Below are 14572 nucleotides of genomic sequence, written 5' to 3' on the forward strand. Positions count from 1 at the left end.
CAAAGCTATATGTTGTCACCCTGTTTGTTTAACTTATTAATATATGCAGAGTACATCATGTGATATGCCAGGCTGGATGACTTACAGGCTGGAATCAAGATTGCTGGGAGAAATATCAACAACCTCAGATATTTAGATGATACCACTGTAATGGCAGAAAGTGAAGAGGAACTGAAAAGCCTCTTGATGAGGGTGAAAGAGAAGAGTGAAAAAGCTGTCTTAAAACTAAGCATTCAAGAAACAAAGATTATGGCATCTAGTCCCATCACTTCATGGCAAATAGATGGGGAAACAGTGGAAACGGTGACAGGCTTTATTTTGGGGCACTCCAACATCATTGCAGATGGTGACTGCAGCCATGAAATTAAAAGGTGCTTGTTCTTTGGAAGAAAAGCTGTGATTAACCTAGACAGCATATTAAAAAACAGAGACATTACTTTGCCAGCAAAGCTCCATCTAGCTCAAAGCTATGGTTTTTCCAGTACTCATGTATGGATGTGAGATTTAAACTATAAAGAAAGCTGAACACTGAAAAATTGATGCTTTTGTGTTGTTAGAGAAGACTCTTGAGAGTCCCTTGGACTGCAAGGAGATCCAACCAGTCCATCCTAAAGGAAATCAGTCCTGAATATTCATTGGAAGGACTCATGCTGAGGCTGAAACTCCAATACTTTGGCCACCTGATGGGAAGAACTGACTCATTTGAAAAGACCTTCCCTGGTGGCTCAGAGGTTAAAGCATCTGCCTCCAATGCAGGAGACCCAGGTTCAATCCCTGGGTTGGGAAGATCCCCTGGAGAAGGAAATGGTAACCCACTCCAGTATTCTTGCCTGGAGAATCCCATGGACTTGGAAGTCTGGTCGGCTACAGTCCACGGGGTTGCAAAGAGTCAGACACGACTGAGTGACTTCACTCACTTTCACTTTGATGCTGGGAAAGCTTGAAGGTGGTAGGAGAAGGAGATGACAGAGGATGAGATGGTTGGATGTCATCATCAACTCAGTGGATATGAGTTTGAGTAAACTGCGGGAGTTGGTGATGGACAGGGAGGCCTGGCATGCTATAGTCCATGGGGTTGCAAAGAGTTGTATATGACTGAGTGACTGACTGAATTGAAGTGATGGATTTTATTGTCTTGGCTCCATAATCACTCTGGACAGTGACTGCAGCCCCAAAATTAAAAGACACTTGTTCTTTGGAAGAAAAGCTATGGCAAACATAGACAGTTTATTAAGAAACAGAGACATCACTTTGCTGACAGAAGTCCATATAGTCAAAGCTATGATTTTTCCAGTAGTCATGTACAGATGTGAGAATTGGACTATAAAGAAGGCTGAGCACCAAAGAATTGGTACTTTCAAACTGTGGTGCTAGAGAAGTACATGAGAAGACTCTTGAGAGTCCCTTGGGCAGCAAGAGATCAAACCAGCCCATCCTAAAGGAAATCAGTCCTGAATATTCATTGGAAGAACTCATGCTGAAGCTGAAGCTCCAAAACTTTGGCCACCTGATGGGAAGAACTGGCTCATTGGAAAAGACCCTGATGCTGGAAAGATTGAAAGCAGGAGGAGAAGGAGGCGACAGAGGATGAGATGGTTGGATAACATCACCAACTGGATGGACATGAGTTTGAGGAAATTCCTGAAGAACAGTGAAGCCTGGCATGCCTCAGTCCATGGGGTCCCAAAGAATTGGACACAACTTAGTGCCTGAACAGTGAGCATGGTAGCAAACTTATCCCTAGTTTTTTTTAACACTATCTCCACAGTGTTCTCCATAATGTCTGTGTCTGTTTACATTCCCACTCACAGTGTAAAAGGGTTCCCTTTTCTCCATACATTTTCGAGCGTTTGTAGATTTTCTCACTGGCATGAGGTTATACCTCATTGTAGTTTTGATCTGTGTTTTCTAATAATTAGTGATATTGTGGATCTTTTCATGTGTTTATTGACCACCTGTAAGTCTTCTTTGGAGAAATGTCTGCCAATTTACAACTTCTGCCAATTTTTTGATTGAGCTGTTCATTTTTGTGATATTGAACTGTGTATGCAACACATATATTTTGGAGATTAGTCCTTTTGTCAGTTGTTTTATTTGCACTTATTTTCTCCTTCTGAGGATTGTCGTCTAATCTTCTTTGTTGTTTCCTTTGCTGTGCAAAAGCATTTAAGTTTAATAAGATACCGTTTGTTTATTTTTGTTTTTATTTCCCTTACTCTAGGAGATGGGTAAAAGAGGATCTTGCTGTGATTTATGTCAAGGAGTGTACTGCCTATGTTTTTCTCTAAGAGCTTTATAGTTTCTGACCTTACATTTAAATCTTTTTTTTTTTTTTTAATTTCTCAAAGTAGAGGGGAAACATCCTTTTATTGGATCAGATTTTCTTTTTTTCCTCCTGGATTTTATTTTTTTTTTAATTTTAATTTTAGTTTTTTATTTTTTAAATTTTAAAATCTTTAATTCATTTTTTATTTTTGTGTGTGGTGTTAGGTAATGTTCTAGTTTCATTCTTTTACATGTTTGCTCTCCCATTTTGTCAGAACCACTTATTAAGGAGGCTGTCTTTTCTTCATAGAATGTTCTTTTCCTTCTTCATCAAAGATAAGGTGCTCATATGTGTATAGGTTTATCTCTAGACATTCTCTCTTATTCCATTGGTTTATATTTCTGTTTTTGTGTTGGTACCATACTATCTTCATGACAGTAACTTTGTAGTATAGTCTGAAATCAGGAAAGCTGATTACTCCAGCTCTGTAATCTCCAGCTTCCTTTTTCCTGATTTCTTTGGCTATTCAGGGTCTTTTGTGTTTCCATACAAATTTTGAAATCTTTATTCTAGTTCTGTGAAAAATACCATTGGTATTAATAGTTTGATAGGGATTGCATTAAATCTTTTATTAATACAGTCATTTTCACAATGTTAATTCTTCCAAGAACATAGTTTATTTCTCCTTATGTTTGTGTTTGATTTCTTTCATCAGTGTCTTACGGTTTTCTGCATACAGATTTTGTGTCTCTTTAGGTAGGTTTGTACCAAGATATTTTATTCTTTTTGTTGCAATGGTGAATGGAATTGTTTCCTTAACTTCTCTTTCTGATTTTTTATTACTAATGTATAGGAGTACAAGATATTTCTGTGTCTTCATTTTATATCCTGAAACTTTACTGTATTCACTGACTAGCTCTAGTAATTTTCTGATTTTCTTTAGGGTTTTTTATGTATAGTAGCATGTCATCTGCAAACAAAGTTTTGCTTCGTTTTTACCAATCTGGATTCCCCTTGTTTATTTTTCTTCTCTGATTACTGTAACTAGGACTTCCAAAACTATACTGAGTAATAGTGGCAAGAGTGAGCACTCTAGTCTTGTTCCTGATTGTAAAGGAAATACTTTGTTTTTCACCATTGATAATAATGTTTTCTGTGGGTTTGTCATATATGGCCCTTATTATATTGAGGTATGTTCATTCTAGGCTTACTTTCTGGAGAGTTTTTATCATAAATGGGTGTTTAATTTTGTGAGAAGTTTTCTATGCATCTATTGAGATGATTATATGGTTTTTATCTTTCAATTTCTTAATATCAAATTGATTGATTTGTATATACTGAAGAATTCTTGCATTCCTGGGATAAAGCCCACTTGATCGTGATGTATGATCCTTTTAATATATTATTGGCTTCTCTTTGCTAGAATTTTGTTGAGGATTTTTGCATCTATGTTCAGCAGTGATGTTGGCCTGTAATTGTCTTTTCTTTTTTTTTTTTTTGGTAGTATCTTTGTCTGGTTTTGGTATCGGGATGCTGGCGGCTTGTAGAATGAATTTGGGAGTTTTCCTTCCTCTGCAATTTTCTGGAGTATTTTCAGTTTGATAGGTGTTAGCTCTTCTCTAAACTTTTGGTAGAATTCATCTGTGGAGCCATCTAGCCCTGCACTTTGTTTTTTGGAAGATTTTTATTAGAGTTTCGATTTCTTTGCTTGTTATTGGTCTGTTCATATTTTCTATTTCTTCCTGATTCAGTCTTGGAAGTTTATGCTTTTAAAGAATTTTCCCATTTCTTCCCAGGTTGTCCATTTTATTGGTATATAATTACTCATAGTAGTCTTTTATGATCTTTTATATTTCTGTGTTGTCTGTTCTAACTTCTTCTTTTTCATTTTTAATTTTATTGATTGAGTCTTCTCCTTCTCTTCCCTTGATGGGTCTGGCTAATGGGTTGTCAATTTTGTTTATCTTCTCAGAGAACCGTATTTTAGTTGTATTGATCTTTTCTATCATCTCCTTCAGTTCTTTTTCATTTATTTTTTATCTGACCTTTATGATTTCTTTCCTTGTACTAACTTTGGGGGGTTTTTTGTTCTTTTTCTAGTTCCTTTAGGTGTAAGGTTCGGTTGTTTATTTGTTATCTCTCTTATTTCTTGAGGTAGGCTTGTATTGCTATAAACTTCTCTCTTAGCACTGCTTTTACTGCATCAGTTTTGAGTTGTGTTTCCATCATCATGTGTTTCAAGGTGTTTTTTTATTCTCTCTTTGATTTCTTCCGTGACTTCTTCAGTATTCAAAACCTAGTGCTTAGCTCCCATGTGTTTGTGTTTTTTACCATTTTTCCCTTTCAGTTCAGTTCAGTTCAGTCACTCAGTTGTTTCCGACTCTTTGCGACCCCATGAATCACAGCACACCAGGCCTCCCTGTCCATCACCATCTCCCAGAGTTCACTCAGACTCACGTCCATCGAGTCCATGATGCCATCCAGCCATCTCATCCTTGGTCGTCCCCTTCTTCTCCTGCCCCCAATCCCTCCCAGCATCAGAGTCTTTTCCAGTGAGTCAACTCTTCGCATGAGGTGGCCAAAGTACTGGAGCTTCAGCTTTAGCATCATTTTTCCCTCTAGTTGATATCTAATCTCTTAGTGTTGTGGTCAGTAAATATGTTTGAAATAATTTCAGTTTTTAAAAATTTACCAAGACTTGATTTGTGACCAATGATGTGATCTATTTTGGAGAATATTCCATGAGAATATTTTTTTCTTGAGGAAAAAAAGTGAAATCTACTACTTTTGGATGAAATGCCCTGTAGATATCAATTAAGTCCAATGGTCTAATATATAGCTTAAAGCTTGTGTTTCCTTATTAATTTTCTGTTTGGATGACCTGTCCATTGGTGTGAGTGGGGTGTTAAAGTCCCAAATTGTTATTGTGTTACTGTCAATTTGCCCTTTAATAGTTGTTAGCATTTGCCTTATGTATTGAGATGCTCCTATATTTGGGTACATATATATTTATTATTGTTATGTCTTCTTCTTGGACTGACCTATTGATCATTATGTACTGTCCTTTTCTGTCTCTTGTAACAGTCTTTATTTTAAAGTCTATTTTGTCTGATATGAATATTGTTTCTCCTGCTTTCTTTTGATTTCCATTTTCATGGAATATCTTTTTCCAGTCCCTCCCTTTCAGCCTGTGTGTGTCCATATGTCTGAAGTGGGTCTCTTGTAGAAAGAATATATATGCATCTTATTTTTGTATACCTTCAGTCAGTCTGTGTCTTTTGGTTGAAGCATTTAAACCATTTATATTTAAGGTAATTGCTGATATGTGTTCTTATTTATGGAGTCTTTCCCCCATGGGTGGAGTTGGACCAGTGCCTTTTGATGGTTTCCTGGTTGGGGAGACTTATGCCTGTGTTCTAGTGGATGGAACCGGATTTTGTCTCTCTGAAGGGCAGTGCCATGTTCATTAATGTGTGTTTTGGGGTGTCTTTGGGTTTGGTATGTCTCTGGACAGCCTGTCTGCTGTTGTGCAAGTTTATGTCCCTATTTTGTTGAAGGTTGGTGTAAGGCATTTGTCACTGGAGCTTACTGGTCTTTGGTTGGGGTACTGGTCTTAGTGTTGAGGCCTTTGGAAGAGCTCTCTTAATGTTCCATGGCATTGGGAGTTCTGTGGCGATCCAAAGCTCTGGACTTGGATCTCTCACTTCTGAGGTTCAGACCCAACTCCTTACTGTAGCACCAAGGCTCCACAAGGCACACAGCACAGAAGACAAAACCCCAAGAAAATGGTGAAAGCAACACTCAACAGACAGAAACACCCAAAGAAACTCATACAGTTACAAAGGGAAAAGAAGAGAGAAGGGAGAGGGAAAAAAAAGAATAAAAACAAGAATAAAAAAGTCTCCCAATTTTTAACCGGCCTGTTTGGTTTTTTGCTACTCACTGTATGGGTTCTTTGTATATTTTTTATATTGGCCTTTTTCAGGTATATGACTTGGAAATATTTTCTTCCATGTTGTAGGTTGCCTTTTTATTTGGTTGATGATTTCCTTAGCTGTGCAGAAGCTTTTTAGTTTGGTTTAGTCTCATTTGTTCATTTTTGCTTTTATTGCCTTTGCTTTTGGAGTTAGATCCAAAAAGTTATTGCCAAGACTGGTGTCAAGGAGCTTATCACTTGTTTTCTTCTAATAATTTTATGGTTTCAGGTCTTACATTCAAGTCTTTAATTCATTCTGAGTTAATTTTATGTATTTGTATAATATAGTGGTCTAATTACATTCTCTTGTATTTGGCTGCCCAATTTTCCAAAACCATTTTCTAGAAAGTCAGTCCTTTATTTATTGTAGGTTCTTGGCTCTTTTGTTGTAAACCACTTGACCATATATACATCAGTTTATATCTAGCTTCTTGATTCTGTTTTTGTTCTGTTTTTACACTCAAACCATGCTAACTGAATTCTTCTTACCTACACTTATGGTGGCCTTGCCTTCCTTTCATGCTCTGTGCTCCATCTCCCCTTGCAGACACTTTCCTTTAGACTTCAGGCTGGTTTGTACCCTGTGACCTCGGTTTGGTTTAAGAAAAGTTGTGAATATTTAGATTATTTGGCTTTTTCTGATTGTTAGAGTAGAAGCTATGCTCTTTCCAGCTATCAACATTATAGGCAGAAATCCTCATTTCAAAAAGATTTGAGAAAGAAAAACTTCTTCCATTTTCTTGTTATGGTTGGTTCATTTATTCAATCATTCATCAACTAATCCTGATTAAATATCTTCTATTATGTACCAAGAACAGTTCTAATTTACATATATATAAAATTAAAGACAGGAAATTTTCTTGCTTTCATGGAGGATACATTTGGACATTTTCTAATATTTCCTTTGCTCTTGAAATTCATCATAAGTTTTTAAATATTTGTTATATATGCATATATATATATATATAAAAATGTGGGGAAACAAGTTATCTCATATTTTGCAGATTAAGATACTAATTAATACATCCACTTGAGAAGATAATTAGTCAAGACTAAAATTATATACCTTAAAAAATACATTCCCTATGACCCAGGAATTTCTTTATTTTCTCTAGAGAGATACATGAACTTGTTCACAAAGAGATTATCACAAGGACATTCACTGCCATATTATTTTAGGGAAAAATTGGGGAAGAAAATACCTGTCAATAGGAGAATGTATTCTATTTTGTGTCCAGATTATGAAATAATATGCAAACAGATACAATAGGGTGGGTCTATAGGTAGTGGCCTAATATTTTTTAAAAGGTATGAAGTGATATATGTAATCTGATACTTTTTTAAAAACCCAGACTTTTTAAATGATGTCGAATGATGAATAGTTGAAATAATTGCTTAGAGACATATCAGATAAATTTTAATATTGCTGGGGAGAGGAGGAGGAGTTTCTCATAAATCCACTATTCAGATATTCATTAAGAAACTGGATGTCCTCATGAATTCCTGAATTGAACAGACAGATAATTGTACCGTATAACTTGAAGATCTTTTCTAATTCTGAAATTATACAAGCCTATTAAAAAACAAAAGTGAAAGCAATCTTCAACTTGTGTTTTTAAGCTTAATAATCAAGTTAGCAAATGTACCCCCTGAAACTTGATACATGAGTACAACTTAAGTTCTAACAGGAAGTGTTACAGCTAAAGAGAACTGACTGAGAAAAATAAAATAATGGCTGTGAAGTAGACAAATGCTTTCATGGAACTTTATTTTAGCAGCTTGTCCCAAAACTTAATGGCATAAACAATAAGGGGTTTTGGTCTGTTACTGTTTCTGTAGGTCAGGAAACTGAGAGCAGTGTTGCTGGTTGGTTCTGGCTCAAGGTCTCCCATGAGATGACAGTCAGATAGTGGCCGTGGCTGCAGTATCCTGGAAGCTTGGCCAGGTTTGAAGCAGTTGTTTCTAAGATGGTCCATTTATGTGGATGGTGAGTCAGTGCTGGCTGTAGGCAGAAGGCCTCAGTTTCTCACCACAGGGACCTTCCCATGGGAATATCTGGTTGCCCTCATGTTTATTAGGTTGTTTCTCCTAGAGCAAGTGACCCAAGAGGGAGCAAGATGAACACTGACCTGGTCTCAGAAGCCACACCACTATTGATTGTGCAGGCTGGCCCCATTCAGTGTGGGAGGGGGCTACATAGGAAATGGGAATCACTGGAAACTATCTTGGATATTGACTATCACAGAATTATTTTCCAACTTTTTTAGCCACATATCTGAAGGAAGGGGTGGACAGACTAGAGCAGACAAGGAAAATGATTTCTAATTCCATCACATTTTATGATATGTCAGTAAATGAGAATGGAATTTTTTCTCATGATTTTTCCTTCAAGTTGTTGTTGTTCAGTTGCTAAGCCACATCTACACCTTGGGACCCCATGGACTGCAGCATACCAGGCTTCCCTGTCCTTCACTGTCTCTTGGAGTTTGCTCAAACTCTTCCATTGAGTTGGTGATACCATCCAACAATCTTATCCTCTGTCGCCTCCTTCTCCTCTTGCCCTCAATCTTTGCCAGCATCAGGGTCTTTTCCAATGAGTTAGCTCTTTGCATCAGGTAGCTACAGTATTGGAGCTTCAGCTTCAGCATCACTCATTTCAATGAATATTCAAGATTGATTTCCTTTAGGATTGATTGGTTTGATCTTCTTGCTGTCCAAGGGACTCTCAAGTGTCTTCTCCAACACCACAGTTCAAAGCATAAATTATTTGGTGCCCAACCTTCCTATAGTCCAACTCTCACATCTGTACATGACTACTAGAAAAACCATGGCTTTGACTATAGGGACCTTTGTTGGCCTTCAACTTAATTATATTCAAATTGCCCAGTCTTTCATGAGTGCCTATAATATGCATAGATAGGAGGTGAAGACTAACACATCTGGTTGCTACTTCATAGCAACCTTTGCACATTTGTCATAATTAAACTGTTCAAGAGTCCTGTACAGAAGTATGCTTTGTTTCATATCATGGATGACAAAATTGCGAATAAATGAAATGCTCATAATACATACCCAATCAATAGTATCATCAGATTTGAACCCAAAACTACCTGTCTCCAGGTATTCTTTCTACTAAACTGGGATGAAAGATATTTCCTCCTTCTCTAATTTTCTGTGCACTAATGTAAAATTAATTTTCTTGAAATTAAGAAAATGGTAACTACAAAAATATTTATTTCTCAAATAACAAATGCAGCGGTTATGAAGTTTCGTCTACAAACTGTTGAGTGAGAAATATAACTTGCTTCATTTTCTGTAATAAAATTTAATATTTATGATCATATTCTCACTAAGCTAATAGGAAGCTTCAGCATCTGTTTTTTCTGTGATTCCCTGAACCCGTCTTATTCCATCTGTATGGTGTCAGAGTTGGGCAAGAGACATGGACCATATGACCCAGAAAGGTCCCTGAGATGTCCTTTGCTACATGGCCTTGAGGTCTTGTGATTGTTTGAGGTTTCTGTGTCTGGTTCGGGCAAAGGTACTTTTGTTCAAAATGGCGCTTCCCCTCACCTATACTCACCATAACCATTGCTCCTCATGGATTTGTGTGCCTCCCTTCTCTCTAACACCTTAAATCACTGGTAGCTTAGATCACTAGTTACTGATCTCTAAGCTCTCCCACATCTCTCTGAATTTTCATGTCCTTGCCAGGAATCCATGTTCCCTTGCTCTCCTATTATGCATGCCTTTTTTCTGCTCTTCTCTCTTCCTCCTAACCTTGGGAAATCTCTGGTTATAAGCAGAACATTTTCACCTCCTGATTTATTTAAAATTTTTGTGAAAACTACAGAATTACTCCTTCCTCATCCATTCCCCTGGATAGATGTTAGGTTTTTGAAAATACATCCAGGAAGACTTACAAGTAATTAACTCACCCTTACCCCCACCACATCTTTCAGAGTCAGGGGAACTGGAGTAGACCACCTATGACAAATCAAAGCAAGAAAATGCAACAATAACTTTGCTGTAGTTTGTGGCTTCATAAAGTGTCTAAGAGTCTTTTGATGTTGTTGTTGAGCCTTTTCTCTGCATCTGGGATTTAATTTAGGTGACCAAGTTGGCTGTGGTTTGGCTTTTTTTTTTTTAAATCCAAGCAGAGGCTGACAATAGTATAATTACTGTGCTCTGAAGTTAGTACTTTACAGCAAGGTTCATATTTTTTAATTAAATATTATTTAGTTGTGTGTGGAAAGATGGTGTCCAGCCAACAGAAAGGTTCTCATTACGTTTCAAGATGCTTTTAGGCAGACTCAGATCAGGCAAGGTTCAAGTTCTAGTCAAGACCTGGTTGACTATGGCCATACAGAATTTAATGTCTAAATCATTATAGGATTCTAATTGCCTGTTAATAAAATGCCTGGCTTAGGGCAAGGAAAACTGACTCAGAAATTTCCTGATTTCCTATTATTTATCATAACACCTGGAAAGTTTCATTTTCCATTGAAGCCTGTAATAACACCTCCCACCCTACATGTGTTTCTTTAAATGGGACCTTTCCAGATCCATGAGTACTAGAGGTAGAATCTATGTCCCTTTTTCTTGCACCTAGGCATGCCTTTTTGACTAAGTACTGTTCAACAGATCATAGTGTCAACTTCACAGTAGAAGTGATACTCTGGGACTCCTGAGGCATTAAAGGAGTTGCATCTTCTGCCTAGCTGTCTCTCAGAACACTTATTCTTGGTACTCAGTCACTCTGCTGTGAAGAACCCCAAACCATGTAAAAAACCCACTTGTAGATTGTCCAGCTGGCATGAGCCACCAGCCAGGTGAGTGAAGAATGTTCAAGGTGACTTCATTGCCACTCATAATTGGGCTGCAGCTTCATGAGAGATCCTAGTTGAGAATCACATAGTTGAGGCCAGAACCATAAGAGAGAATAATAATAAATGATGATTTTTTTCCCTATACTATTACAATCAAGGTGTTTCTTTTTTTCCAGACAGTTACAAGAAACTAGAACAGCACATTGGCCCAGGGACAAAAACACCCTGAACTAAGGTGTCAAAGTTGGTGGAATCATCTGCTTGTGGTCTCACTGTAGCTCTAGATGCTAATCTTCTTCCGTTCACCTGTTTATCTTGCCATAAATACTTGTAAAGCATGGGTGCTCCCTGTCATATACATCTCTGTAAAATTATTCTTCAGATCAGGTATCCAGAATAATGTATCTCCCCAAGGCACAAGGCAAGTAAGACAATGCATCTCTCCAGGTTTTACTGTGTGATTAATTTATTGATTGAGAATGAGCAATGAGGAAAGAAAACTCACAAATGGGAAACTAGAATTCTGGCTGGAATCACGGCAGATGAATCTGGGAAGTGCCCAGAATTCTGCTCATTTTGGAATCTAGTTTGCTTCTGTTTCCCTTAAGTAATAAACTTATCCAAAATATAGTGGTTTAAAACAACCACCATTTATTTAACTCAGTATGTGGGCAGCAGTGTGTGCTGTGTTTAGCTGAGCATTCTGGTCTCAGATGAACTTTCTCATCTGTATGTCTTAAACCACAGTAAGGCTTGGCTAATGGAAAAGATAATGGGAGTGACTGGGCCACATGTTCTCTTACTTTTCTGCAGTATAGCCTGGGATCAATCACATGGCAGTGGTTTAGCTCCAAGAGAAAGAGCAGAAGCCTGCAAGTGTCTTATAGCTAGGCTTAGAATTGTCACATCCCACTTGCTAAAGCAAGTTACAAGGCTAGCTCAGAAGCAGAAGGTGGGGAAATACACTGTACATGTTGTTGAGATGAGTTGAAAAGTCACATTGTAAAGATGTGGGACATGGGGAATGGTTGTACACACACACACACACACACATTTTGCAATCACTTAGTCAAGATGTGGGACATGGGGAATGGTTGTACACACACACACACACACACACACACATTTTGCAATCACTTAGTCCTGGCCTTGATTGACCGGTAGTAAAAACCTTTGTGCTAGTTCTATGGGTAAGGCTAAGGTGGGAAATAGATGGGAAAACAGTGTCAGACTATGTTTTGGGGCTCCAGAATCACTGCAGATGGTGACTGCAGCCATGAAATTAAAAGTCGCTTACTCCTTGGAAGAAAAGTTATGACCAACCTAGATAGTATATTGAAAAGCAGAGATATTACTTTGCCAACAAAGGTCCATCTAGTCAAGGCTATGGTTTTTCCAGTGATCATGTATGGATGTGAGAGTTAGACTGTGAAGAAAGATGAACACTGAAGAATTGATGCTTTTGAACTGTGGTGCTGGAGAAGACTCTGGAGTCCCTTGGACTGCAAGGAGATCCAAGCAGTCCATTCTAAGGGAAATCAGCCCTGAGATTTCTTTGGAAGGAATGATGCTAAAGCTGAAACGCCAATACTTTGGCCACCTCATGCAAAGAGTTGACTCACTGGAAAAGACTCTGATGCTGGGAGGCATTGGGGGCAGGAGGAGAAGGGGACGAGAGAAAATGAGATGGCTGGATGGCATCACCAACTCAATGGACCCCAGTTTGAGTGAACTCCGGGAGATGGTGATGAACAGGGAGGCCTGGCGGGCTGCAGTTCATGGGGTCGTAAAGAGTCAGTCACGACTGAGCGACTGAACTGAACTGAACTGAAAGAGGGCAATCTAAGAATGAAAATGAGCCAGGTGCTGACCATTGATTCTTAACACTGTGGTCATACTCAGGAGAGATATACCTCCCTGTTTGAAAGGCATTTTCAAATCACATAATCAGTAGATATTTACAGTTTGTGTTATGGTAATACTTGCCCACTCCTTGACATTAACATTTCCCCAACTGCATTTGGCTAAATCATGTAGATTCTTCTTAGGGCCAGCAACTGGGTTCCACAGAGCTGTAAATACTGATGATGATAAAATGTGAATGGGTAGGGAAGGCAGAAATAGTAACAGCTCTCGGAACTTGTACATGATGGTTGAATCAAAGAATCTCAAACTGTCAGTGTTCAGAGGAAATTTCCTCTTCAACTCTGTTGGGATAGATTAATTAATAATAATAGTGTGTGTGTGTGTGTGTGTGTGTGTGTGTGTGTGTGTGTGTGTGTGTGTGTGTGTGTCTTCCCAGGTGGTGCTAGTGGTAAAGAATCCACCTGGCAATGCAGGAGACACAAGAGATGTGGCTTCAATCCCTGAGTCAAGATGTGGCTTCAATCCCTTCAATTTCTATGGCTCCAAGATCCCCTGAAGGAGAGCATGGCAGCCCACTCCAGTATTCTTGCCTGGATAATTCCACAGATAGAAGAGCCTGGTGGACTACAGTTCATGGGGTCACAAAGAGACATGACTGAAGCGACTGAGCAAGCATACGTGTGCATGGGTATGTGCGTGAGAGAGAGACAGAAACAGAGAAATAGAAACAGAGATACAGAAAGACAGAGGTTGACTCTAGGTACTACAAAAGGTAAAACAAGGTGAAGAAAAAGAGCTGAAGTGTGTTGTGTCAAGAAGTCTATCTTACAGATGCTCAGGGAGGGAGTCAAACCTTAATAAGGACCTGGATTTCTTATTCAGTAAGAAGATGGTTCTTATTTATAGTTGTCCATTCTTTTCACAACCATCATGTGATCACTGCATAATGCTCCAGCAATTAGAAGTACATAATTTACTTAGCCATTTCCCTGTTGTTAAGTATTTATATTGTGTCTAGTTTCTTATTATTATAAATAATGTTGCGATAAACATTTCTGAGCAGAGTTATGTTCTCCCCAACTTGTGTATAAGTGTCAGGAGATCTGAGAATTGTTCATCTTTATATCTCTAGTGCCTAGAACAGTGCCTGACACAGAGTAGGTGCCTAAAAATGATTTTAAAAATATCTTTCCTCACATTTAAAATTTTTTATTTGGAAAAGATTACCAGATATCTATATCTTCAAAGTGTTCTTATCCAAATACTTCCTTTAAGGACCAGAACAAGTCACATACTCAGTTTTTCTGTCATTGAAAAACTTTATAGAAGCAATTATCAGCAAAACCTCCTCAATACTTTTGCTTTTCTTTAAGGGAGTGGACTAAATTTATATGGAGCTGAGTGGACAAAGAATGGGGAGACACTTCAGGTTCCCTTTCACCTGTCACATGCCAGGCACTGTGCTAAGCATGGTGCTGCGTCATCATCATCTTCATGACAGCCAAGATGTGGCAGAAGTCATGCGCATATCCAAACCTCCAGGAGATTATGCAACTTGTCCAATTCCAAGGCCATCCAGCAAGCTAACAGCAGAGCCGCATTTGAATTCACATTTGTCTGATTTCAAAGTGCTTT

At 38.3% G+C, this 14572-nt stretch overlaps 1 protein-coding gene and 1 non-coding gene across 3 annotated transcripts in view; both read left to right on the forward strand.

The window, feature by feature from the left end:
* CPNE4 (copine 4) overlaps positions 1-14572 on the forward strand; it is a 636937-nt gene that overhangs the window by 271721 nt on the left and 350644 nt on the right. The window lies entirely within an intron of this gene.
* TRNAW-CCA (transfer RNA tryptophan (anticodon CCA)) lies at positions 715-786 on the forward strand. Its single transcript has one exon. It is a non-coding gene; the product is annotated as a tRNA-Trp (tRNA).

This window comes from Ovis aries, chromosome 1 (genome assembly GCF_016772045.2).
Source record: "Ovis aries strain OAR_USU_Benz2616 breed Rambouillet chromosome 1, ARS-UI_Ramb_v3.0, whole genome shotgun sequence".
NCBI classification, from domain to species: Eukaryota; Metazoa; Chordata; class Mammalia; order Artiodactyla; family Bovidae; genus Ovis; species Ovis aries.